The sequence below is a fragment of the Sparus aurata genome, chromosome 2, assembly GCF_900880675.1.
Source record: "Sparus aurata chromosome 2, fSpaAur1.1, whole genome shotgun sequence".
In the NCBI taxonomy this organism is placed as follows: domain Eukaryota; kingdom Metazoa; phylum Chordata; class Actinopteri; order Spariformes; family Sparidae; genus Sparus; species Sparus aurata.
Genome location: NC_044188.1, coordinates 19,316,289 through 19,344,185, shown reverse-complemented (window position 1 = coordinate 19,344,185; position 27,897 = coordinate 19,316,289). Strand labels below are relative to the sequence as shown.

The 27,897-nt window shown below is 41.8% G+C and overlaps 1 long non-coding RNA gene across 1 annotated transcript; it reads right to left on the bottom strand.

The window, feature by feature from the left end:
* On the bottom strand, positions 1–27,688 carry LOC115573085 (uncharacterized). The gene is made up of 4 exons (XR_003982217.1): positions 27,572–27,688; positions 11,503–11,607; positions 2,759–2,909; positions 1–2,663 (listed from the first exon to the last, which is right to left on the bottom strand). It is a non-coding gene; the product is annotated as an uncharacterized LOC115573085 (long non-coding RNA).
* Positions 27,689–27,897: the final 209 nt, after the last annotated feature.

Sequence of the window (27,897 nt, the reverse complement as noted above, 5' to 3'; positions counted from 1 at the left end):
TGATTACACAAAAAAGTTTTTTAATCAGCTACAAACATCAGAGCAAACATTGAGTATAATGCACAGTTGCATTATCAAGAGCAGAGGAAGATTCAATTCTAGCACTAGGAGAAGAAAGCCATCTTTTGGATTAGGAGCAGCAGTCTTTAAGTTGAACACTGATCACAGCATCTTTTAGCCATCCAACCCGACCAGCCGGTCTGCCCCATGGAGGAGATGAAGGGAGTTGGAATTGGAGCCATGCTGATCCATCTTGGATTTAAGGCTGCTACTGGCTAATGTCCGTTTGCAGGGTAAAGAAAGTGGGACTCAGCTGGCCAAGCAATGGTAAAATCACAGAACGTTGTGGCCATAATGGTACAGAGATCTATCTCAACCACAAAATACCGGCTCAACAAACATGTTCCAAGCTGACAGAGCACAGGGTGTGGAGGGATGGACTCTGTATTTACATCATGGATGCTTTGTGCTCAGACACAGTCTGGGTTGATGGACAGGGTTTACCAGATGTTATAATATTCACATGAAGATGCTGAGCATATTATCTTACCCATTTTGTTGCTGCTGTGTACATTCACCCAGACTCAAATTGTAAAAATGCAGAATACAGAATTATTTAAGTGTTTATGTATATTAAAAATGTTCTATGTTTGTGAAGTATGAAGTAGATACAAAATGTAATTTCCTTAAGCAACCCTGTGTTGTATAATTACAAATAAATCAGTGAGTCCGGACAAATATACAATGTATTATTTTGGTTACTTGGCTAATTGTTTTCACAACAGTTGTGTAGCTAACACTTTAGCTGGTTTTCCATTCAAAGAAAAAGACACAGAGCTCCTGCACAGAGCTGCTAACATAGCCAACCCCCCCCAAAAAAAAAATCTAGCATCACAATTGTTATTGTATCATCGCGATATGTAATTACACTTCTACATATAAAAGGATTTAAAACGCAGAGAAAGTTGATCCCTCACTGGCCTCCCACCTACAAATAATGACAGTTCAGAGCAATTTTGTGCAATTTCCACAACCTTAATTTAAGTGATAATACCTTCATTCTCTGTCATAAAATGCTTTCTGGCAGAGCTGTGATCTCATGAAGATCAAATGACCACGACTGAGAAGCGCAGAAGGAATCACGCTGCAGTAACGAACAGACGATGGAATGATGTATTGGGATTGGGAAGCATGAAGGTGAGTCCGGGGCGCTTAACCTACCTGCTGTCTGCAGGAGAGGGAGAATACTGATGAGTCTGAGGCAGACAAATGGTGCGCGAGGAGGAGAGAGACGAGGGGAGAAACGGAGAACCGGGGGTAGATGACATAAAGCAGAGGGGAGGTAATGGTGGTGGCCAAAGGGAGATAAATGGTATGAGAAAGTTAATAACAAGCATTGTGGTTGCTCAGCTCTGAGAGGAGGGAATCGTAGAAGAGAAGAGAAATGAGAAGAGGAAAGTGGCTGAAATGTGAAATCCCTCAGAGGACTCCCTCTGTGGTAGAGGAAAGAGTTGAAACAAATGAGATGAGCGACTCGGATACCATACCTTCTTTGATATGAAATAATAAAAAGCAGGCATAATGGACAAAATAATGCCATTCAAGCAAACCACATTTCACACATAGAAGATCACATTGATGGAACATCCTACAAAACCAGCGACATAGAGCAGAGAGGACAATCGAATCCAAAAACGGAATAATGAAGTGCTCATACTGCCAGCGGTGTCATACAAGAGAACTGCCTATCAACCATCGATCTGGGATTTTTTAAAATTACTCCCCTTCTACTTATCCAAGGTGAAGTTTTTTGCATAGTCACATATTGAACACAGAAACATTATCATGCCTGAGATGCAGAACACGATTAAATACTGCAGAGATACTGTTGAGTTGACCCTGTTTGGGCGTCTACCTTATCTAGAGGTCAAACATACAAGTTGTTAAACAGTCAAAGCTTTTTGATCACAGATATTTTTGTGATGTGACTTTTTAACCTCTTCGGACCCTGTGGCCATTGGAATGGACCTATTTAAAACATGAGTTACCAAAAATGTGTTTTTTCCAGCCTGTTTTTATGTTGGAGAGGAGTCAGAATCAGTTGAAAAAATATATTTTTGCCCAGCCAAAAAAAATGCAGGTCTGAAGGGGTTGGTAAGTTACATTTTTAGAAATCTTTACCAACCGCTACACGGGAAAAGCTGAAGTGGAGTGCTGAGGATGAATTGAGGAGTATCACAGCCTGAGGCAATAAGCGGCTCTGTAGTCTGGTGGCACGGCAGCGGATAACTCGCTATCGCTTGTCAGACGACTGCATGGTGACTAGGGTGTGGCTGGGTTGGGTGTTATCTGTCAGTAGCCTTTGGGCTCGGCACAAACACCTTACCGATATCACTGTTCTCCGCAGGTGGGTAGCAATACTCTGGGCAGTTGCAATCACCCGCTTCAGAGCCTTGCGGTCCGAGGCTGTGACGAAACCTACCAGTTTGTCGAAATCAAGATGCCATCGATAAAACCTCGGAACAACTGTGAGGGCTAACTTGAGTAGACTCGGAGAAGACCAGTATCCCGGCAGGAGCTAGGGCAAGGCTGTTGGCTGCGGAGGTGATGAAGGCTGGGTAACTGGAGGCAGAGCTGCGTGGTAGATGAACAAGGTCAAAACACTGAAGGCAAAAGAGCAATAAACTAAGTTAGATCTCTCTTGGGGGAAAGACACGAGAAAACTCTATAGAGACTTAGCACGAGCAGGGGCCATTACCATTTACCACTCAGTACTGACAAAATCATCTGGCAGCAGGCAGCGTGAAGACCAGGGCTTATCAGCAGGCGCTGATTGCCAATCTGCTGCAGGTGTGTGTGAGTCAGCGGCTCTGGTGAGTGGAAACCCCGCCCAGCCTCTCAGCGCACCTCTGAAAGCACAACAAGCACAGGAAACATAAAACAGCACGGCACAAATCCACGACAGAAAAATGACTCAGTGTGACACTGCTGGGTTCAACATGCCAACTCCCCCAAGGATGTGTGTTCAAACTTGACACACTCTCGGCCTAGAGACAGCCTGGATGTTGCTGCTATTGATTGAATTGTGTGTACCTAGTTGGCATACAACTGGTTGAGGGTGATCTGTATTGGACATATAAAGGGAAAAAGGCGGTCCTTGCTGAAGATGAATGTGACCACAAACGCTGACGTATTTGGTAGGTGAAACACGCTACAGATGACCAAACTGCAGCAAACAAATCAGCAAAGAGCACTTTGAGGGATAAACAAGGAAGGGGTGAGGAGTGCGCATCCATGAAATGAGAAAATAGACGAGCTGTAGTTGGTGGAGACGAAGATGTCAACGATATTCCCAAACTGGCTTCAACTGCCACAAACTCAAGGCATCAAGAGTGAAGAGTATGCGAGAAGAAGCACGAGACGAGAGCCGCAGGCACTCAGAAAATGAGGAATGTGACACATACAACATGGGATGGCACACATATGTTAGCTCTCTGTCAGCCACATCTGAGTGAGAGAGAAAAGAGAAAGGTGGCTAAGAGGCGGGGGAGAGACCGACGCAGAGGGAGGCAATTAGTGTGCAAGAGAGAAAAGAGGTATGAGTGAGTGAAAAGATCGAAAGTGACGCTGGGGAAGAGGAGACAGACTGTAAATGGGGGGGGGGGGGGGGGGGGGGTAGGTCATGGAACAGTAAACAAGTATAAAGTAAAGTGCAACTCATTCTACAGCACCGATAACTACAGGCCTCAAAAGTTCTTATACATGGTGCCAACAAAAACTGTTATGGTTATGGGTGGGTTATGTTAAGGAGCTGTGTTCTTCAAAGCTATTGTTTGTGTGAGTACAGACTCTGAGGCTCTATAGCAGTTTCAAAAGTGCTTTACAGCTTGGGATGCTGCAGTAAGTGTTGCATCATCGCCAAAACGTTTGCTGCGCAAAAATGCGGGGTGAAGGAGTTTGTTAACGTTCGCAGAGGTGTGGTTTACGTCGTCTCACATAGAGTGCCAGAACTGAAGGAGGAATGTGATATTTTCCCTTAATTTATTTAAACTAAATCAAGATACAAGATGTAAAACAATCAGTTAAATTGCGTGCAAAAAGTAATTTCTGATTGAGGATTTGAGTGCACTAAGTGTACCACAATACTACTTTTTAAAGGTCCTTTTTAAAAACTTCTATGCAGTCATGGCATAAAAAACTTAAAGCAGTTCTACCAAGCTCAGCACAAACTTTAGAAACTTTTAGAGAAAGACCAAGTTTACATGGTCAAGAGGTTCCAACTTGCAAAGATGTGATATGAGATGGCAGCTTTCCAATGACGGCTTTGCAGATCAACACAAACACCCATCACGTCTCTTAGACAGAGAAGGCCACCCAAATTTTTTTTTTATATACAGGATGCAATGATGAGCACTATAAACATCACCGGTAATAAACCTGAGCGCAGAGTGATAGACAGCATCCAAGGGCTTAAGAGGAGAGGCAGTTGCATGCATATAAATCACATCACTATAATCCATAAGAGAGAGATAAACCGCTTCAATAATCCTCCTCCTGCAAAACACAGGAAAGTTAGTTCCTTTTCATATACAAAACTATTTTTTGGGCTAATTTGTTGACCAGATTGTCTCTGCGATGTGGAAAGTGAGTTTATCATCTGTCCAGATACCATTGTATTTGTATTCTGTAAATCTGTCCATATTGAATCCATCCACATCCTCACTGGATGGATGAAAACGTGTGTTGAAGTAAACATGTATGTAACGCTGTGATCCTACCCTCTCACTGAAGTTACATAGTGCAGAAACAAGTGATTACAAGTCTGTTACAAGACACTGTTCCATCAATATGAGATATTTAGAAGCTATTATTTTATGGTTTTTAAAAAAATGACATAATGTTACTTTCAAGTTAAAAAAAAAGATGTCTTTGTGTTTTCCTTCGTTTTGTTTACCTCCCACACCCACCTTGACTTTTTCCCCAAAAAACTTTAAATAACACATACAATACACAATAAAAATCACTGGGTTTATTAGAATAAAAAGTCTGGGCCCCTTGTCTTTGGTTGGTTTTCTACCCATGCCCACTGCTGGGTCCACTCTAAGCCCACTGATTTCTAAAGTGTACTGTCACCTTCCTCCTTCGCTGCTTTCATAATTACCACAGCTGCTCGAGGGCTTTTGTCACTTGAAAGTAAACATATGTTTTTTTTGGGGGCGCTTGCTTGAATGACCGGTGCCGTCGTTCTTCTTGTGAGGACAGTTTCACATTAAGCCAGTCTGAAATTGGATTTATCGCAGGGCTGTTCTTTTGGACCACATTAGATTAAGCTATAAGTGCCCCCAATAAACTGGTAACACAGTGTGTACTGTTATAAATGCTGCAGCTTTGTGGGCTGTAGAATTGTTAAGTGATGATGGAGGTTTGTGCTCCACACAGTGCATTCTAGTATTACTAAGTGTTACACTACATGTGTCCATTTCATTTACAGTGGAAATGTGTTTCACTGTGTGTGTGTGTGTGTGTGTATGTGTTTCATATTTCAAGATGGCCTATTTATTCCGCTTGTATGTACGTCGTCATGTGGCTTAGTACGCGTGTGTGTGGATGTGCTTGGAGAATTGAATATGCATACATACTGTACATGCATGCGTGTGTGAGCTAATGTGTGCACACTGTATGAGTATCCACACTGCTATATGGCCATCGTGCTGCAATCCTTCAGCCCCTCGGGGTTACCATCTTAGAGAGAGACAGGGGGGGTTGTGGTAGGAGAATGATAGAGCAGCATAAAAGGAGGTTTTAAAAAGAGATGCTGCCATTGAAAGAGCTAAAGAAGGGACGGGACAGATGGAGTATTCTAAAGATGAGAGAGTGACTGACATTTTAGGGGGAAGAGTGAGGGGAGATGGCCTGCATACACACATATAAATAAATAAACGCAAGGAGACATCATTAAGCATCAGTGTTTGCTTCTACGAATGTCTGCTTTTGCGGTTTTAACACAAAATCAATTAAAGCCAATCAATATCGAAGATGCGAGACAGAAAACAATGGGACAAACAAAGGAGGATTTTCTGTTATCCACAAATGTTATTTGCACAAAAGACATTAGAAACATGAATAGAAGACAAGAAGGAGGGGGACGTACTATTGAGACAACAATGCCAGAGGCAAAAAAAAGAAAACAGCTAGCATGAAGATGTTCATTTTTAGTGAGAAGGGATGGAATGGGCCATGTAGAAAAAAGAATGGGTGACAAAACCATTGAATGTGAAGATCAAAACAATAACAAGGGAGAAAGCAATGTGAGAGACGAGAGGGAGCTGCCGGTTGTGCTTTGTGATGTCGATGCCGACACCCGGCTCCTTGACTGTGTCAGAGGTGCATGAAAAAGACATGAGGCCAGTGAAGCATAGTGTGTAAACAGCTGACAGTTGCACAGAAATGGCTGTGCTTTGGGAGATTTTTTCACTGAGTAATTTGGGGTTTCAAATGAAGTCGTACCAAAAGCGTGTTTATTGTCACAGCAGGTGAAGTCAAAGGATTAATTAGTGCTGTGCTCTCGGTTGTGCTCCCTCTTTCATTATCATCAATAGACATTCCAGGAATAAGATTTGTTTTTATCCTCTGTGGCCTCACTATCGACTGCTTTTAATAACAAAATGAATGTTGTTTCACTCATAAAGTCACCAGCTAGTTTTCGACATCAAAGAAGCAATGGCACAGGCGTGAGGATTGAAGCTGAAATGATGACAGGGTGACACACAGAGCAGTGCCGTGTTAAACAGAAGATCGGACTACAAAGACAATAGGGGCAGAGGAGAAAATGAGATGAAAAGGAATTCAATCTATTTGGCAAATAATGTCACTGATGCTTGTATGCTAATTTCCGCTGTGCAGTAATGTTAGTTTAATTAAAATCTGTGCTTACACGGCAGGCATGACCGCCTAAAACAGCTGCAGCTGGGAGCTGTGACATCAAGCGAGAGCTCGCGACTATCCTCGCTCAAATCACAAGTTGCAGATAAGACTAAACGATTCATGAAGTCGTGCCGTTGTGGGCCAAATAGACGAGGAAATGACACTGCTGAGATCAAAGGGAAAAGTTACAAACTAGGGGGAGGTGTGAAAGAGGTAAATGGGGAGCTAAAGAAAGGGAGAGATGAATGAAAGATGAGCTGTGGAACGTGGAGAGGAGGTTAATAGAGAATGCTGAGGTTCAAGGTGGTTGGAGAATAAAGAGGTGGATGTCTCATCCTGGGAGTGTAAAATGGAATGAATCGTATCTTTTGAAAAGTTAAATCTTCAGAGTCTGCAGGGAATAACTTGCCCTTTGAGATGACTCACGGGTAGGTAAGGAATTACCTTACAAAGTAGATACGTTAAAGGTTCTATATACCACATTCACTGCCATTAGATGTTGCCCTGGAGCACCAGCATCTCAGACCAAAACACATGGGTGAATCAACCACACCTCCATCCTACCCAGAAACAGCTGTATCTCTCTCCTCAAAGCCACCAGGCTCCATTGAAAAGGACGGGCATTTCACTTTACAAATCGCTGTAAAAAGACACTTCATTCAGGAGATTTGGGACAAGAGTCATGCTAATCCATCTTGTATTTAAGGCTGCTCCTGGCTAATGTCCAGTTGCAGGGAAATGAAAGGGACAAAATTTTGGTTGACATTGGGTGATGTAACGGGCCAACAGAGCGCAGGATGGTGGACTCAGTGTTTTCATAAGAGTTTGGTTTGTCCACTCTAGGCTACTGTAGGAACATGGAGGACTCCATGGAGGGGGCCTTCACTCTCTCTGCAGATATAAAAAGGCTCATTCTATGGTAACGAAAACCCAATGTTGCCTAGTTTCAGCAGATTATAAAAACATTACTATGAATATTATAGTTTGTTTCAGCCAATAGATCACCTTTAAACCTACACACTGAAATCTAAACGTTCAGAATCTCATGAATAGAGCCTTTAAGTCGAGTGATAGAAACACACCGCCATATTATTCTCACGCTCGCGCTCTCTTTCTGTAAGCAGAATCCAACTCTGATGACCGACCAGATGTAACAGATGTATTTACTGCTGTAGCCATTGTTCAAAATAAGCTCATCAGCAAGTGGTGGGTACAAAACAATTGATATAATCTACATTCTACAGTTGTAGCACATTAAAATGTCTGGGGTGTATGCAATCTGTAGTGTAGCATAGTAAACTACCTGATTCTCCTCCACAAAGCACAGTTCAGGCTGAGGCTGCTGGGTACAATAAGATCAAGGTATTTTTTCTGCCAGTAGCCACTGTACCACAAAAATACAATTTCAATTTCATTTCATGCCCGCAGTGTGACGAGCGTGATTAATCTGATCCTAACAGACCATTTTGCACAAAAACGTCCAAAATATTGGTGTAGCTGAAGAGTCAGAGTCGGTAATGGTTGGGTCCTCGGGAGTCTGCTCGAGCATCTGCTGTACTAATGTATTTATTCATTTGTTCTTTCAACTCAGTTAAACATCTGTGAGGAAATTTGCCCACTTGATTGTCCCAATCAGATATCCACTCTCTTACGTCCACGCTAGATTTTTCTAATCGGCCACTTTACATGGACTCACCAAAATGGGATTATCGTTCATTGATACTGTGTGGTGACCAACATCGAAAGTAATAAAGTCCGAAAAGAAGTCAGACTGGGGAAAAAAAATCCTTACGTAGTGATGATATTCTGGACAAAGTTGAACCATCATCTCTGCTTTGGGGTTTAATCTCAAGGTTTCACCTTTACATTACAGGTTAATATAATCAGAGTTAAAGGTAGTCTATTCATTATACTGTAACGAGCCGCATGAAAATGACAGCATGTGGAATTAACAGTGCATAACTGCTTTTAAGCGTTGCATTACAGTAAGTTGTGTTCAAAAAAACATACAGGTAGATGAATAAAATACAAATGTGTAACTTTTATAATAAAGTGCCAGTTTGTATTTCTCTGTGTGTGTGTGTGTGTGTGTGTATGCTCATGCTCATGTGTTCGTGCTGCTTGGGAAGAATCTGCATGCAGGGCTGCCTGTTCAGTGCATGGAAGATCTCATGATAACTGATATCCTCTATATAGATATGGAGCTAGTATTATCGCACATGCGGGCAGACACACAGAGGTGACACTTAAAGATGCTGTACCGAACACCTCAATTGAACATCTAAACACACCTGTAAAAAGACACTAATGCACAGTGCATACAAACAGGCACACACGCTCTCTCTCCCATCTCCCTTAATGCAATGATTTTCTCCCAAATGCCACGGTAACTGAAATCGTCCTCCATTCAGCGAGCTGGACTTGGTTTCATCCACGTGCTGAATAGTTGTGCAGTCTGTTTGAAGCCCTGGCTGATGTCAGCTCAACAGATTCTCTCTTATTTCTATCTTCACTTCCATCTTAGGTCAGTGATCCCTCTGATTAGCTAGTAGCACATAACTGCACATTTCCAAACTGTTTACATTGGTCGGGGGGAGATGAACAATGCTGTTTACAAGTCGTGGTAGTGCTGTAGTCTGACAATGTAGCTGTTTGAAGTTAAACCTCAGTCCTGCCTCCACAGTGTGTACAGTCATGTTTTGTCTGGTTTTACAAAATAACATTTGGCAGCTACATATCTAAAAATGAATGCAAAATGATGGCAAACCAATCTCAGTGCTTCATTAGACCGCCTGCTTGATACACACCAATCAGCCATAAAATTAAATCCACTGACAGGTAACAACTGGTTGTCAACCTGGCCTCCAAGCTCCCAGATCCTAATCTGATCGAGCATCTACTAGTTGTCCCTGAAGAAGTCCGATCCATGGAGGCTCTATCTACCCACCGCGGCTCTGACTACCGAGGTTGTCCGGTGGTGTCTTCATCCAGCATGTCCCATGCATGCTGGACTGATTGAAAGCTGAGCAATCTGGCGGTCACGTCAATGTCTTGTGCTCCTTATTAGATTCCCTGGGCCATCTTGGGCCGTGTTGTCCTGCTAAGGGGGCCACTGGGTTGTTTGTGTTTAGTGGCATCCACATAAATGCTGAGGTTTTCCAGCAGAACAGTGCATTGTTGATGATGATCATTGTTATCTACTTCCCTTGTCGGTGGTTTTAACGTTCTGGACTATCGGTGTGTCTCCATGAAGTCAATATTGTCCTGCCTTTCTTTTACAATCTTTCCCAGATGCATCACTAACCTCTCTGAAAAAGCATGAACTTGATCTTCTGTCTCTATTTTACTCCCCTTCTTTCCTTTCACTCTTTGTTTCCTGACTCTCCTTCCTCCTTCTCTCCTCCAGTTCTCACTCAGTTGTTTCCTCACTAATCTCCTCTTCCCTCTCTTCTTATGTCACTCTCCTCTCTCGGCTCGCTGTCCTCCATAAACTCCTCTTGGTTTCTCTCATCCTCTCTCTCGCCCCTCCCGTGCCTCCTCTCCTCTGTCTCTCCCTCTGCGGTCGGAGGTGAAAATTGAATGAGAGTGAACAAGCCCAGTAGAACTCCCATTAGAGATTTCTAAGGTCTTCACAGTTATTAATTAGCTGAGATATTTATATCGGCATAAGCTGTGGGGAGGGATAACATGAGCAATGCTGAATGTAGATAGAAATGTATACGCAAACACATGCACATGCTGTACACTGGGGGGAAACGAGGGAAACAATCTTATCTTGTACGATACAATAGTCAAGTCCTTCAGAACCAGAGGAAAATAAGTGTGATGCGAGGGGGGGTGAAGGTGGGACAGGGGAATTGTAAGAATGGGGGCTATATGTGGCTTGGGTTTAACATTTTGTCCTTGGAGATACTGGCTTTAAAGAAATATTCCACTCTACTGAGTATCAAACACTCACTGCCTGTAAGCTTCAAATGTATAGAAATGCTTTCAGCTTCCTGTAGTCAGCTTGGACTCACAACAGTTACAATATGAAACTGTTCCATCAGCATAAGTGGCTGAGCACAGTTACCATGGGGTGCTTTGGACAGGAAGCACTGCATAGCTCCTGATGAACAGGTCGGCCCCTTGCATGGCAGCCTCTGCCACCAGTCTGCAATTGTGTGTACAGGGGAATGTGACAGCACCTTGAGTAGTTGGTAGATGGGACAAGTGCTAAAGGCAAGTCCTTTTACGGTGTACCATGAATCCTCACAGTGACCTTGAGATTTTTCTTAAAAATATCAATCAAAACATCTATTGAAACAGCTCCTGCAGCACGATGATGAAAAAGCAGCAAGAGATGGTTTCACTCGCATGTTATGTAAGGACCTCAATAGAGGATCATTGGCCAGGTCACTGGTCACTACTGGAAATGTTCATGGCCAGAAACGAACTCAGCACTGAGTTGTGGTCGTGAACTCAGGTCCAGTGCAAAGAGCAGGTAAACAGCATTTATGTCTTTTTGGCTAAATTAGGCCAGATGATAGATAAGACAATAATATTTGTGTGGAATAAGTGGGAACCTAAGTACTCAACTGAAAATGGGCCATGGTGATGCATCCCTGGTTTGTCCTTCCTGGGCTACTGTAGAAACATGTCTGTGCAACATGGTGGACCCAATGGAGGCAGGTGCTGCTCCCTCTGTAGAAATGAAGGGCTCATTGTAAGGGACAAGTCTTAGTTTCAGGTAATCATACACAAACAAAGACACAATTATGTTTATTACATTTCTTCCTAAATCCTACACGCTGCAAAATTAAATGTTGCAATGTCCATTCCTTCACCTACAAAAAATATACTGACTGAATTTGGAATGTATCCACTTTGGCCCCTTTCTCTTCACCTGCAACCTATTTGACTTTCATACATCTGCTCTCACATTTGTACAGTGCATTGCTTGCTGTGATTGCCTGCACCCCCCCCCCCCACCCTGCATTTTTTAACTTCCCTCTGGCAACCTGCTGTAGACACTCACTTCCATCAATTTTCTCTGTTTGCAGCTAGATTACTTAAATGCTTCTCAGCCTTAATTATTATTATCCTAATCATAATTATCACAGTATGTCTGACTTTAAATGGGAAGTCATTCCGCGAATTCGGCACTTATGGGTAAAACATATAAAGCGCATGAATTTCACACTATTCATCTCAGACAATTTATGTCTTGAGATTATGTGATTTGGTCACTCAATGGTCATCTGCTTCTTCCTATTCTGAGTCTTTAATCCACATCTTACGCAGAGGCAGTAGGAAACACTCAGGCGTGCAGAGCCACTGAGCCACCTTGTCAGCTTTAGAAGAAGAATGTGCATGTTGTGAGGGGTTGCGAAGGACAATATATACTTACATGCTTTTACAGTCTGCCGCACACACGCACACATGCACACATATACACATATCATACTGGGTCGATTTGCGTTGTGGATGAATAGTCATTGGCGTGAAGCATTTGTATCGACTGGCAGAACAGCCTTTATTGATAAGGCCATAAAAGACGGGCCATCGTAGTATTAATAACTCACCGCAAAGCTCTCCTCCGTATATAACACAGATATCATTAACTGTGGCACTGCTGTCACACTGGTAATGGCTATAATCAAGCTCCCCGCAGCAGTAAAAAGTTGTGTGTGTGTGTGTGTGTACACGGTTGTCTAATGAAGGAGTGTGGAGCAGCCCTTTGAGCCTTGTTTTGACAGAGGATGGATAAAGTAGGGCTGCATGCATGAGAGGAAAGGCTAATTTCGTCTGATATGGAAGTGGCTGACTTGAGGATAATTCTACTTTACAGCCTGTAAGGTCTCATTACACTGGTTCCAACCACATGCCCAAACAGACGGGGCTATTTGTGGTACACGTATGTGTTTGGGGATATTCATAGTTGTACTGCTTAAAACATACACAGTCATTATCCATATGTGATATGTAATACTGACTATTATTAGAAATTATATATGATTATCTAATACATGAAAAGACATAAGGAAGGAACACTGTCTAGTGATCATTTGATTGAAAGACATCAGAAATGTTATGTAACTCATGATCAATATAGTCATATATATGGATGAAATTATAATGAATTACAGTGGACCTCCTGTAACAACCTCATGGACCCCTGGGTGTCCTAAGACCCGCTTTTGATGACCACTGCTTTATACTTCAAGTAAAGGGTTAATTTGAAAAAACAAGTTACTCCATTGATATGTAATCTCATAAGTCATGTTATATCATGACTTTGTGTTAAATGATTACTCCCTGCTTTCATCCACATCTGTGGGCAGTTTCAGTGTTTTTACGGCCATTTGAGACTAAAACACACTTATTTCTGTATTCTTTAACACTCAGACACACTTATTCCCCGACATACAAATGTGCTCAGGAGCTCACCGCCAAAGATAGTTTCAGTGAAAGCGCTTTTACCCGCCTGCTATTTTAGGATTAAATATGCAGGAATTACCTTCAACTATGGAGAACACGGTTAATGCATTAGCGCAAGCATGTGCAGAACATATGACAATCTCTATGTTGAGCAGGACAGAGGGGTTTTCACGACAGGCTCGCTGTATCTATGATTCCACAACTAGACTCTTAATAGAGATTTAGTGTTTGCATTCAGATTTGCTAAACAAGTCTTTGGAATGAAGTAACAGGTAAAGTGAAAATTAAAAGATAAAACAACAGCCTTGGAAAAAAAGCAAAGGAAGAAGAGCGTCAGGTTCTTGGCAGTTTTGTGGCATCTAGATTGCTTGTAATTACCCAGTCAGATGAAAATGGACCTAAATCAGGAAGCCTTCATAGAGTGGTAACGTAATGAGCATCAATACCTGGAAATCTACTCTAGTCAGTGAGGTTTTTTGAATGAGATTGTGGCTTAATGCCTGGAATAAGGTCTGTGTTTACCATGGAATTAGGGCTGCCCCCGACCAAGGATTTTCTTGGTCGACCAGTGGTTGTCATTTAGAGCGATTAGTCGACTAATCGACGCATGTATATATACAGGGTTCTCCCCAGACGGTGGAACAGCGGCGCTGAGCTATACTGCTAGCTCAGTGCCACTATACTCATTTTCAATGTTAGCTGCTTTATAGCGGGTGCTTGTGGGCTGCGGTCTTCTCGCTAAAGAAGCGCCCCACGGCTGACAGTGACGAGCATCCGTTCATCGTCACCCCCCCGAACAACAACGACCGTCTCTCTCCCCTCCCCCCCTCAGATTCTAATTCTGAATGTGTCAGAAAATAATCTAATACTAGTGCATATAACAATAATCAAATGTATTTATCTCTGCTTTCAAACGTTTGGGCCACCATGGGCAGGTAGCTGGGCTACTTACATGTTTAAGGTGGTACATCATGTTTGTCATGGAGGAATGATAGGCGAAGGTTTTCTTGCAAAGTTTGCATGTCACCTTCTTGGGGTCATCCTTCTTCTTTTCAAAATGATCCCATATTTTAGACGTCTTTCCCGACATGGTTGGCTATTAATTGTTAACTGTCTAACCACGATGACGAAGGGACCTGCAGTGTTAAAAAATAAACATTGACAGTGAGTTAGTGTCACGACTTCCTGTATCTGGCCCTTCAAATTAAAAGCCCTCCAGCCTTTTATACGCAGGCCAGCCGCCACATAGATTTTGACTTAATTTTGACAAGACACAGCTCCAAATGGTTTTTGGTTTTTTTTTCTGCGACCAATCACCAATGAAATCTTGGTCGGCTGATGAGTTTTTGGTCGACCAGTGCATGGTCGACTATTTGGGGGCAGCCCTACATGGAATTAAGATATTTTTAATATACAACATCAAATAAATCAGAAATAGTCCAACAATTTAAATATAAAGCATTTATGCATCTTAAAAAGTAGCTAAATCAGACAACAGAAGTTGTCAAAGACATTAAACATAGTCACAGCAAACACAGAGACTCATCAACTCACCAGTTCGAACTATTTCACGACTTACTGATTGACCACTTAGTGGTGACATTTAAGTCATGTGACCGCAACATAGTCTGTTTATAGCCTAACATTAGCTTTGTAGTTCTAGCAATTTACTTAAGGCTTCCAAAAACACAAGTAGTGTTCATCTGTGAGGATGATTAACATGTAAGTATCATACGCCTGTGTTTGCCAAAGAGCTTGCTAATCTACATCTAATATATCATATTATCATATTTAATTTCTGCTTTGACCCAGGCTGACAACCACTGGCTCCCACTGGGAGCTACATCCAGTGCTCCATGTCTTGCTTTTACCTCTAAATATGTGACAACACATACTTTTGTGGGATAAATATAACTATACAAGACATTGCAACACATATGCAACTAGTTTGAGAGTCATCCTTTAAGGCGTTTTGTCCTCTAAATGCCCTTTTAAGTCTTCAAGGCTTAGCAGTTGTGCTAAACACAAAAACATGATTCAACATAACAAACTGTAGTCATCATGAATAATTAAAAGGGCCATTCCTCACAGCTGTAAACACAATGTGCTGTACATGGAAGTGTTGTGTAGGTTGGACCGATGGATGAGTGTACTTGATGGGGTCATGATTGTGTGTGTGTGTGTGTGTGTGTGTGTGTGTGTTTTCCAAAGAAACAAACGGAAGAAGGAAATAAATGTTTCAAGACATTAGCACATGCGGACACACAAAACAACAACATGTACCTACATGAGTGAAATGCAGAGTCATGCTAAATATTGGAAAAATAAATTGTTGTCACATCCTTTATGCCAGATGCAGAATTTGTTAAACATTTCAGTGTTTAACCATTTTCTGCATCTGAGATACCAGGCCTGATTTTCCCATTTTCCCTACCTCTAAATGGAGTTAGTGAAAATGTTCTTTGTTGGATACATTGAACAGTTTGTTTTCTTTTTATCCATTGCACTAATGAAGGGTAGACTTTGTGGAAGAGTACAGAGGTAACCGTTGTATTCATCTTGCCTGTATATGTTTATCAGCAGTGTGACATTAGTAATCATTGAATAGTGTGTTGATTTTACTCTAACAACATTAGATCACAGTTACAGATCCAGTCAGACCTGCCTAACATTAAACTTTGACATGCAATGTCACTTATATCCACAGTGTGTCATTGATCCTGACTCAAAGCCAGTGCAGCTGTAGACATATTGATGCTGGGGATATATAGTGTGTGTCCGTATGTGTGTGTGTGTGTGTGTGTGTGTGTGTGTAAGTGATTGTGAAATGACAGTTCAGATATAAATAGAGCGGGAGTCACGCAGGTTAAGGGGGAAGTAAAACCCGGGTCATTTATTATGAATGACATGACCGCACCACCTATAGCGAAGGGAGCCAGCGCCACATGAGCGACCAGAAAAATGGCAAAGTGAGCGCAGGCTGAAAGATAGAGGGTCACGTTGACATAAAGGAGACCGACTAAACCAAGAAAAACATTTAAAAGGATGGGCAGGGTTGAAAAACCTTTTAAAGAGTGGAGGGAAGGGGGGTGCTAATGTGTGGAAAGTCCTTCTATGCTGTAGGTGAAAGAGTTCTCACCCACTTTTTAGCAGATAGGGTAGCCTATATGGCACTGAGTCACATTTTCACCACTGGAAGGGCACCAATCTGTGCCCTTCACAACGGATTTTTCCACTGGGGAGGCTGGATCGTGTTTTTTCAAGTTCTACTAGAATGGCACCAGACAAAGGAACTCAATTTCTCCAATGGAGGGGCACCGTGGAAAGCACATTATCACATATTTTCTACTGAAAGGGTACCACTGAGGACACTTTATCATGTTTTCTCTTCACTGTCAGGGCAACCTAGAAGGCACATCACTGTGCTTTCTCTGATGAAAGGGCACCCTAAAAGACATTTCTTGTCACATTTTCTCTTGTTCTCTCATTTATAACATTTTCTCCAATTGACGGGCATGCTAGAGGACACTGCAATACATTTTCTCCACTTTATGTGCACCAAACAGTGCACGTCAGAACGTTTTCTCCATTGGAAGGGATATATTGCGTTTCCTCCAATGGTGTGGCACCCTAGAGGGCACTACAATGTGTTCTCTCCATTTTTAGGTAACCATATTGTGCACTTCATTACGTGTTTCTCCAGTGGAGGAGCTGTAATGAATTTTCTCCACTTGAAGGGCATTATAGAGGGCACTTTATCAAGTTTTCTCCAATTCAAGGACACAGTAGAAGAAAGTTTTCCACATTTTCTTCAATGGCAGACACCCTAGAGGGCACTACAATTTGTTTTCTCTAATTTACGGACACCTTTGAGTTTTCTTAAGTTAAGGGGCAGCCAAGAGGGCACTGCTTCATGTTTTCTCTAATGGCTGGGCACCCTAGAGGGTACTTGACCACATTTTCTTTCCTGAAACGGCACTCCAGGGGGCACATGATCGCATTTTCTACATTTTATCCACCATATAGGGAGGGCATGTTCTCTTCAATATGGGGGCACCAGGGGGAGCAATTGCCTGCCATCCACCCCTGAATCTACCAGTGTGTTTGACTATGTTTAGAAGCTGTATGTAATTATCAAATGATTCGTTTGGCAAATAATGGGTTAAGCCCTTCAATCCATAATCACTGTTAAGAGCAGGGTTCTTGGCTGAGCGAGGAATTACAGCAACACATTTGTTCCATGGAACGACAGAAGGTCTTCTGGCCTCTCGAGAGGATGTCAGGACACAGAGTTATGTAATATCTTCATTGTGGAAACCAAATTAATGAATTTTTCATCTGAGAAGGGGCTTCCCGTGGAATCGACACTTTTTCGACAGCCAACACTTTCTGGCATACACAAGCTGTTTGGTTTGTTTTCAAGGTCTGAGGCTTGGAAGCGCTGGCTGCTCGCTGCCTGTGTTGACTATACCGCGAGAGCTGCACACCATCGAATACAAAACAAAACCAAAGCTTAAACAACAGTTTCAGACGACGGGGGCACAAGAGCAGTCATCACAGCGAGGCTTTGATGACACGAGTGTGATAGCATCTGTCAATTTGTAGAGGAAAATTAAGACAGCGGAAGTGTCAGCACTCACCGCAATTAATGATGCTTAATGCTCTGGATTCCGTCAGTAATCAATGAAACAGTACGTCTCCCTGTAAGCGTTATTAGTAACCTACATTCATCCTTTTTGTGTCCATCCACTGTAGCAAAATGTAGGTCTGACTGAACCCCAAACTGCTCCTGGTAAGCAGGTTGGTACACTGCACGGCAGCCTCTGGCGTCTGTGGCGGTGTTGTGAAGCGCTTTGAGTGGTCAGTAGTGCTACAGAAATGCAATTCCATTCACCATTTACATTAAGGGTGAGGGGAAATGCTACCTGAGACTAGATTTCAGCAACTATATACACAAAAGAGCTACATTTATCTAGGTCTGAAGTGGTTAGGTTGTTTGTGTGAAGGCAGGATAAATGAAGGCCCGCGCCACAAGGTGATATAAGTGCACCATGAGCATGTGTGACGGAGCAATCCCACATCATTTAGTTTGTTCACTCGCCATAACATGACAACCCATAATTGGGTATTTGGATAACAAGCTGACAGCTGATAATAGGCATTTGTTGTTCTGGATATGTAAAGCTTTCTGACTTCTGCAATTATCTACCCACGCTCCGTCATGCTGCTATGTTTCTTCGACACACTGATAATGTGCAGTTTAACCACACGGATTGACGATTATGATCTGGGGAGGGCCTTCCTGGTGCGACGTGTGCAGATGTGTACGCACCAGCATGAGCAGCACGTACATCAACCGCAGCTTAGAAGGTGTGCGCAATGTCTTTTCGAGGTTACGGAAACCACTCCTTGCGTAGAGCACAAATATATTCACAAGAGGTGTTTTTTCCATCTACAGTCTATCTGAGCTTTTTTTCAGTACACAGCAGGGGTCCCCGCCTCTGTGGGATGGTAATTTATTAATAGTGAAGAGACAGAGACAGAGAGAGAGCACAACAGCAAGTCCCAAATGATCACACTTAATGAAAACACGGTCAGAAGACAAAGCTGTACAATTTGTGTTAGAACAAAATAATTTTTCGTATTGACTGAACAAAAGGAGCTTCTTAAAGCCGCCCTGCAGCCATCGGACAGAGAGAAACAGTGCAGGAGGATCAATTTCACAAAAATGATTGTTTTATCATCCAGTTATGTCAGGGAAATCTCTAAATGAGTCACGTGCTGTATTGGCAAGCGGATAATCTGTAATGATTTTGCTCTTATGCAAATTTGCAATTTTCAAAACCCATTAAAGAATTCAACAAAATCAATGAAAGCAACATATTATATAGGTTACTCATGGGAAATTGCTTATTGACCAGAACTTGTTGGCACTAAGTGCATTCATACATTAATTAAATGACATGGCCAACAGAAACAAGTAAAACATTGCTCCTCACAGTGATGAAAAGTAACAGAAAAGTAGAAATACTTTGTTACTGTACTTTAGTAGATTTTGACTTTTTCTTCCTACATTTTAACACACATGTCTGTATTTTCTACTCCTCATATTTTTAAAACAGGGTCTTCAACTTAGTTTTTAATGAACTTGAGGGGAATTATCAATTATTTTGATACTGTGTCATTGCATTCCACCTTCCTGACATAACATGACCGATTTCAACCTATCAGCATGGATCACTGACGGCTAACGTAACAAGCAGGAAAAAGACAGAGAGGGAGAAAAGGTGCATGACTGTATTTGCAAGGAACCTGCAGCACTCCTTTTTCCCTCCATTTCCTTATTTTCTCTCCTTTTTTTTATGCTGTGCTCTGGACGCTTTATTGACCCAACATGTAGTTGTTTTACATCCTGGGAATGAGACGACACAATGAAGTATCTTGGTGGTGTGTTTATGAACAGCTCGGACAACTCCTGCTAATTCTACCTTTAGCTTTAATAGTCTTTGAATTACAGTAATGAAGTGAGGTTCAGTTAGCTTTCCTTCAGAGGGATATTTTTTATCCTTTATACTTCGAGTACATGTCCGAGCCTGAACCTTCTCACGTGAGTAAAGAAGTTGAATCAGCACTTCTGCTTTCCCCAGTCTTTTTTCCCCTCAAGTATCTTTACTTCTACTTAAGTAAGGAATATGTGATCTTTTGCCCACTGTGCCTTCTCAGTATTGTGAAGTTTTTCTTTTTTCTTTTTGTCAGTTTTGTTTGCCTTTTAATATAGCAGAGAGTATTTGTACATTGTGTCAGGGAACCTCAAGTTGAACTTTGTATGCCATTGTATTTCTCCTAAGCCCCACTGAGCGCCACAGCAACATTAACTCGGGAAAATCAAATCCCTTACAAATATTCAGATAAACAAGATGCAATTCGATTTGACTCTCATAGAATTCAGCAAAATAAGAAAGTAAACCAAATGACCCACGACTAAAAATCCCAGTAACTGACAATTCTTAGTGGCCTCGAAATCGCACAGAGAGTAGTGTTATTGCACACCATCAGCGGGACCATCTACCACAGGAAGTGTTTTCTTTTCTGCCCTAATATGATATTGGAGTCCTCCAAATCATACATCACATACAAAAAAAATAAGCTGGCTCACTGCTGTGACTGTGCTGTTGTAACTGTAAAAGCTTCTGCTGACAGCACGTCCTACGTGATAAAGTAACAGAGTAAAGCAGTTTTGTCGTGCTGTAAACATTACACAGCTGAAAGCATTACAATGTCAGTTGGCAGACTGAGAAGAAATTGGTTGTGACTGTCCAGGCCATGGTTCTGACTGAGCAACATGTTCATATCCAAAGGGGTCAATGTTAAAGGAGCTCAATGTACAATCTACATGTATTAATCACTTTTTATTGGCCATATGTGAGCAGATCGTATTGTGACATGTTTATTTTTACATTTTTTTTTTTGTTTGGCCTTATTGATAGACCAGCTCAAGAGGTGACAGGAAACAGGGTGAGAGAGAGTCGAACCCAGGTCCGCTGCAGCAAGGACAAAGCCTCTGTAGATGGGACGCCTGCTCTATCAACTGAGCTAAACAGCGTCTAGTTTATTTTTTACTATTACCATTTTTTATTGTTATATTTAACTATCCTTTGGCTGCTGTGATGCACAAATCTCCCCTTTTGCGGGCTAATGAAGGAACTGTCACAGAGATGTCACCTCTCTGTGCTCGGTTAACAAAAGGCAGCTAACGTTAGTTGAGTAGTTGAGTTCAATCTGATCCACGGGACCCCATTAAAAAGAGGTAATAAGAAAAATCTCACGTGTTAAAAAGAATATATGAATAAAAGTTGTTTCAGAGGTAAACATCAGAATCTTTATTTTAAGTATAAAGCCCAAACCACTCCAGGTGTCGAGTCTGGTTAACAGCAATCAGCGCCTGCATAAACACAATTATTCTCTCGCTTTGATTGTTAATGCTGCTCGTTCAGGAACTCACTGACAATTTTTTTAAGGTTATTGCCTGACAGGAAAAAGGAGAGATAGAGATGAAATGAAAACCACTCAGACTTCAGACTTCAACTGAAAGAGGTCTTCTTTCAGGGAAAATTCAACCAAAAGAAAATGTTTCAGCAGCAGACTGTAAAGTAGCTTCAAAATACCCAGCACAACACACAAGGAGTCTAATTTGCATATAAAAACATGCAAGAGATATAACAAGTTGAATAATGCTGGAATTATTCATTGGGGACAGTAGGAAGTGAGATATTTCTTTGTGTTGTTCTTTTTCTTATTTTCATTCTCTGTCTTCCAGCCTGGGATGTGACTAACACCGAGGATATCGAGGTCACAACATGAATTTTGGAATTTGTATGTTTTGGGGACTTGGAGGAGGTGAAATTCTATAATTAATCCGCTTGTACCAAAATTTAAAAGTTATTAAGAGCATTTTAGACTTAATATATTCAAATTTGACTACCTCTTGGTCCTATAAAGTCATACAATGAAGATAGAATTTACCATTCTGTGGGCCTTCTTCAGCCAGAATTATATTCTTGGCAAAAAACTGAGTTTAGACTATCAAATAGTAAGAAAATACACAAGACATATACGGTACTGTATACGTATACAGTAACGTTATAACAAATGGAGTGTTGGAGTACTGTTTGGGCAACTTGCAGTCATGACTTTGGTATCTTTAAATTCCTATAGTCCTGATTCCTGTAGTTATAAACTCCTCGAGCAATTCATTTAAAAGCTTTTCTCTGCAGTTCCTCTAAAAATATTCTGCTCCACTTTTTCATTAATTAGAGCAAGACACATGAATGCTTTTCACATCTTACTTGCTATTGCGATAATTGGCTGTTTAGATATCCAACAGTGAAATCTTTTCTGAGGTCATGCACTTGTTCTCTCATATTCCTGTACTAACTGAATTTTTAGACACGCTCGTGTTGCGGCTCGTAGGATGACGATGTTGGCCTGCTGGTCCGTCCACCGCTTTGGTCCAGGCTGAATTATCTCAAAAACTAATGAACGGATTCCCATGTAACTTTGAGCGGGCTCTCATGTTCTCCAGAGCATAGAGTCTACTGATGGAGGTGATCCCATGACTCTTCCTGTAGCGCAACCATGAGGTCCCCATTTTTGTCTTTTAGGACACGATGAGATGTGTCACTGAAACACCTAACACTGAATCTGCTAAACATCAGCATGTTACCATTTTCAGTGTGAGCACATAAGCATGCTAGCATCAGCATTTTGCTCATGTGGAACTTCAGAAAGACGCTAGCAAGGCTGCAAACTCTAATTCTTGTTTTAACAATAACTCAGCTGGGTTTGGCTGGACTGCTGCAAAGCTGGGACAGCCCACTGGACCCAAAAGCCTGTCCCTGAAGTTTGGACAGGATGAAATTGTCAAATGTTGGTGGCCAAAGGTCAAATGTCAAGGTCACTGTGACCTCATGAAACACATTTTAGTGTGTGTGGCTAATGGCATAAGATGAAGTTTTTATTTGGAGGTGTTATTTAAGATGGTAACATTCCTTCATTGTTTTGGAGTGAATTCAGAAAATGTCATCTTTACCACCATTTAGCATACAATTATGTGCACACACACATGTGCGCGCGCACACACACACACACACACACACACACACACACACACACGGACCGAGAGATAGCCATCTCCATCTTAATTGAAAGATGTAATCTTGCAAATGGAAGCCATGAAACATTCAGTGTGTGTGTGTGTGTGTGTGTTAGTGTGTGTGTTTGTATATATACTGTATGTGTGTAAGCCTCATGAGACTCACTCAGAGACGATTCTGTCTGAATGAGAAAAAAAAACAAACACTGATGACCTCCCTCTATGCCTTTCATCTCCCCTCTTCCTTTAACGCTCATTCGCTCAGTTCCTCTTCTTCTCCTTTTCCCTCTCGCTCCCCTTATCTCTCTTCCTCACAGTTCACTCTCCACTCATCCATCCACCCTCATCATTCCCCGTATCTGCATCTCAATCCCTCCCATCCTGACATACTCCACCTCTGTCCCTCATCCACCTCTCCCTTCTCCCCTCCTCCCAATGGCTCACTTCTTCCGCTTTCCCATCATATCTCCTGTCGCCTCTGCTCCCATCTCTCACTTCCATCGCGCCCCTGTCATCCCACAGACTTGTCCACTCAATCACTCTAATTTCTGCCCCTCCCATTCACACTTGCTCCTAATAGGTACCGTGTCTCTCAGCCCCTGCTCATGTTTTTTTATGCTTTTTCATATCTGTTCTTTTTTTATGTCCACATGTTCCCGGTAACATCTGTCACTCCCAACAATATCTCGCAACACAGTAATAACTTACTGTGTGCTGCTGTCAGATGGCTACAGGGTAGGGGCCAAATAGGAAAAAGGAAAATATGTTCTGCACTCAGATTCCATTTCACAAATAAAAAAAAAACATGTATATTTAAAGGGATTTCTGTGTTATTGATATTCACATGCCAACTTCACATGCTACAGTATTGACGATATGCACGTATGATATGTTTACCACAGCGTTCTGTCTATTTTCAAGAAAACACAAAAGAAAACAAAAAGAGGATACGGGTCATAACATAACATATTACACATGTTGTATCACGATGTGGCATTTAATGGCTACATTTTCTTACAGTCATATTATAGTTATTGTTGAACTGCAATATTTAACTGTATTTTGCACTTCATCAGGTGATTCCTGACGAGTGTGAGTCCACACAATGTGCCATTCCAACCTAATCGGCAGATCAAGTGTTTGTGTCTCTGCAAACAAACGTCTCTTCACATTTGTTCTTTACAATTCAATTTTATGTTCTGATAGACATGTGATTTAGGTCTAGTTAGGTTTATGTACAAAAATCGCTGTAAGGTTTAAGAAAAGATCATGTTTGAAGTAAAACACCCTGTTTTGTTGCCCCTAAGACAGCTGAGAAATGTCCTCGTCTTGTTATCTGAAGCGGTTGCCAGCAGTGGTCGCCATCACCATCCCCTCCTTCTCCTGTGTAGAGAGTCAGCTCATTGCATGTAATCTGGGGATAATATGATATGTGTTGTAGAAATGTTGATACGATATGGATGCAATGTAAAAAAGCTATGATTTGTAGAAACATAAAATGTCAATATTTCATGCTGTCCATCCCACAAAAAGTAATTTTCATATTCTGCTACAAGTATTTTTGGTAGAATCTATTTTAGACCAAACTTTATAACAAAGTACTTTAATTACACAAGTACAATTATATTTATATGGTGCAGACACTTATATATAGCAACTTTCTGTTGCTTGAAAGGTTTTCATCTTGTTTTCAGCGTCTGTGCTCTGAACCTTGGTCATGTCATTTTTACCTATTTTTTTTTACTTCAATTGGTTATTTTCTGGAAACATTTTAACATCCCCTGGATAGGAGGTGTAACCCTTTACCATGTTGTCTGTTTTTGTTTTTGTTTTTTTTACTTCACTTTCTGTCATAGTATGCCTCTCGCAAAATTTCATTATAGTCTATTGAGGCTACCACTGGTAGATAAATTGGTGTCTCAAACCATCCCTGCAATTGAATTCTGCAAATGCTTCTTGTGGTACTGTGTTTTTTTGTGGGTTTATTTTCTGCTGGGTACTGGGTGTCACTATAATCCATCCTCCAGGTTTGTTTGGAGAAGGTTGGAAGAGTTCCACTCTCAGAAATTGCAAAACCACCAACATTAACACCATGGATCATTTATCAGATGGTCCAGAACATGAAACATGTGACTGATACTAAAAAAAAAGAACACCAAAGTTGTGTTCATGCATGGAAGGATTAGGAAGAGCTGAGGTTTAGACTTTGAGGGCGTATTTGTGCAGATGTGGTTGGTTGAGAAGTGTGCTCATGTGTGAAGCATCTAGTTGGGGCAGTTGACTCTGAAATGAAGAGAGACACTGATATCACTGAGCCTATCACATAACAAAATGCAGGCCCAAAACTAGGGCTCAATTGATCTTTTGATTAGTGATCCATCATCTAGCTCAAAGAGGGTCAGAAATATCGGGAAATGCTCAAGTCAAAAGCAGATTTAGCTTAATATGCAACAATCAAGGTTACACTTCGGATTGAAAAACATCCATCATCATGAGTTAACCACTCAAAACCTCTGGAAACATAAGCAACAACCCCACAATTGTGGGATCATTTAGATTCAAATGTTGCTAAATGATAATTGGAGCAATGGTGCAAGCCATTGAGTCCAGTGTCTTCAAGGTAGTGCAAAAATATAAGGACATAAACACAAAAGTCTAAAACTCACTCATCACAAAAAGCAGATCAGGGTAAAAACAGGTTATTTTGCTCGACCAACACTCAAATGTTCCACGTGTTTATAGTTGGCAATTTCATAAATGGGAGAAAAGCAAGCAAATCTGAAACCTTTCAGAAGCTCTCAGGGAACAGTGGCAGTCTCATTTTCCATTTGACTGCTGGAGGAGAAAATTCCATGTCAAATTGGTACCTCAGCAATTGGCCACTTTTACAGTTGAAACAACAATCAGGAAAAAGAGATGTCCAACTAGGTTCACCTGCAGTCACTGCTGCTGACATCAGCACTGACACTGATCACTGAAACACACTTTTGGACCCATGAAAAGCCGACCTAGCTGTCTGTTCCACATCACGTCACATGTGGGATAATTCAGCTGCTCGCTGCTTAACTAGCCAGAGGAAAAGTAATGGAGAATCAATTGGTTAAAAGCTCAAAATGTGATACAGTAGCAGACTCACTTGTTGCCTTAAAGTGAGCGAAGAGGGCAGGTAGAGGGTGATGAAATGAGCTCATCAGGAGGTGCATGACAGATCAGTTCACCAACTGTTTACACTATCACCACAAACAAGAAGACGCTTAGCTGTTTGACTGAAACCCTGAAGCTCACAGCCTCCACCAGAGCTTTGTTCAGTGAGCGGCACCACACTATAGCCACAAATTCACTGCACACCCTGAGAATGATGGGAAACGGCTGCACCTGCAGAGAGCACCTTTGTTCAGACCCAGCACTGCTTTTGGAACAGATGGAAGTGTCTATCCATTTTATTTTTCTTACGGTACGGCGTCAAGCAAGCAGCTGTGACACCGAAGTAAAAGCAGTTGAAGATCATAAGCACGGACCTCACTGCTGTCACGTTGCACCACCTCATCTGGGTCCATTTACTCTTGTACAGTAGACTGACAGAGAACTGACCTGTGAGTATCACTCACACTTCACTGTTTGGCTGATGGAGGGCAAACTGGCTGGAAACTGAGATGTCCTATATGTTTAAGAATGATGAACAAAAGAAGACAGCATGTCAAATTTGACTTCAGTGACAGTCACTTCATTTGCGACCATTTATGGAAAATCACATTTTTGGTTTGACTGCAGCAAAGTGGAGCCAGTCCGATAAACACAGTCTGTCCCTGACTGAATGATGCAGTTTCACAAGTGGTTGGTTAAATGTTTGAAGTTTCTGCTCTGGCCGTTGCTCCTTTAAACATAGGGTCGGGCAGTCTTGAATTTCTTCCTCTGGAGGTTTTTTATGACACGACCTTATGATGTGAGTGTCTGAAGATGTATGTACAGAGATCTATTGCAGTCAAGTATTAACCCACTATTGCTTCACCCATTGGTTTTTTTTTATGGACTAGAGTTTTGAGGCTCTGAATTCACCATTTTTGGATGAGGGGGTGGAGCGTCTCTGTCTGAGAACCTGAGGATAACTAAAATGGTAGCGACTTAGGTGTAAAGGTATAAAGCACTTTAACATTGGCTTCCCTTTTCAGACTCAGTGGCTCTGTATACGTTTTATACAATCCATTGTTACAGTATTGTTCAAAACACATAAAAGAATAGAATTTACTCAAGTGTAGATTTTTAAGATCTCCGCATTTTTTTGTAGCCCTTGTGACTAATTTGCAAGCTTTTGATAAATAAGATACACATTAATAATACAAATGATTAAATGAGATTTGATAGATAAACAAACTGAAGGAAGAGAAGCAGCTTAAGTGTCACTTAGGAAATGTAATGATGGCAGTCAAAAGAGTGAGAGGGAATTTTACAAGGAGGAATCCTCGGAGGGACGGACAGAGAAAAAGAATCTGAGAAAAAGGTGCTGTGACAGAGGGAGGAGGGAAGGAGAAGCTAATGACACGAGCACAAGACAAGAGCCATTCAGTAGATACTCACCCTCGCTCAGACAGTGAACGGGTTTGAGTTCATTCAGAGAGAAAAACGGGGCGCGAGACAGTTGTAAGGGTGGTCAAGATGAGAGCAAAAGTGTGATCCAGAAAGCGATGGGGAAGGGGGGTGGGGGGTGGGCGCAGAGACAAGCTCAGAAAGGGGGCTCGTCTTCCGCTCAGCTGCGTGTCTTGGCCGGCTGTGAAAAGCAGCTCTCTTCCTGTCAGCACAGGAAGCCCACAGGGCGCCATTGTGCCAGACTCGGAGGGAGAGACAGGGACAGAGAGAGTGACAGACAGAGGTTTGAATAATTTAGCGGAATTATTGATGAATTT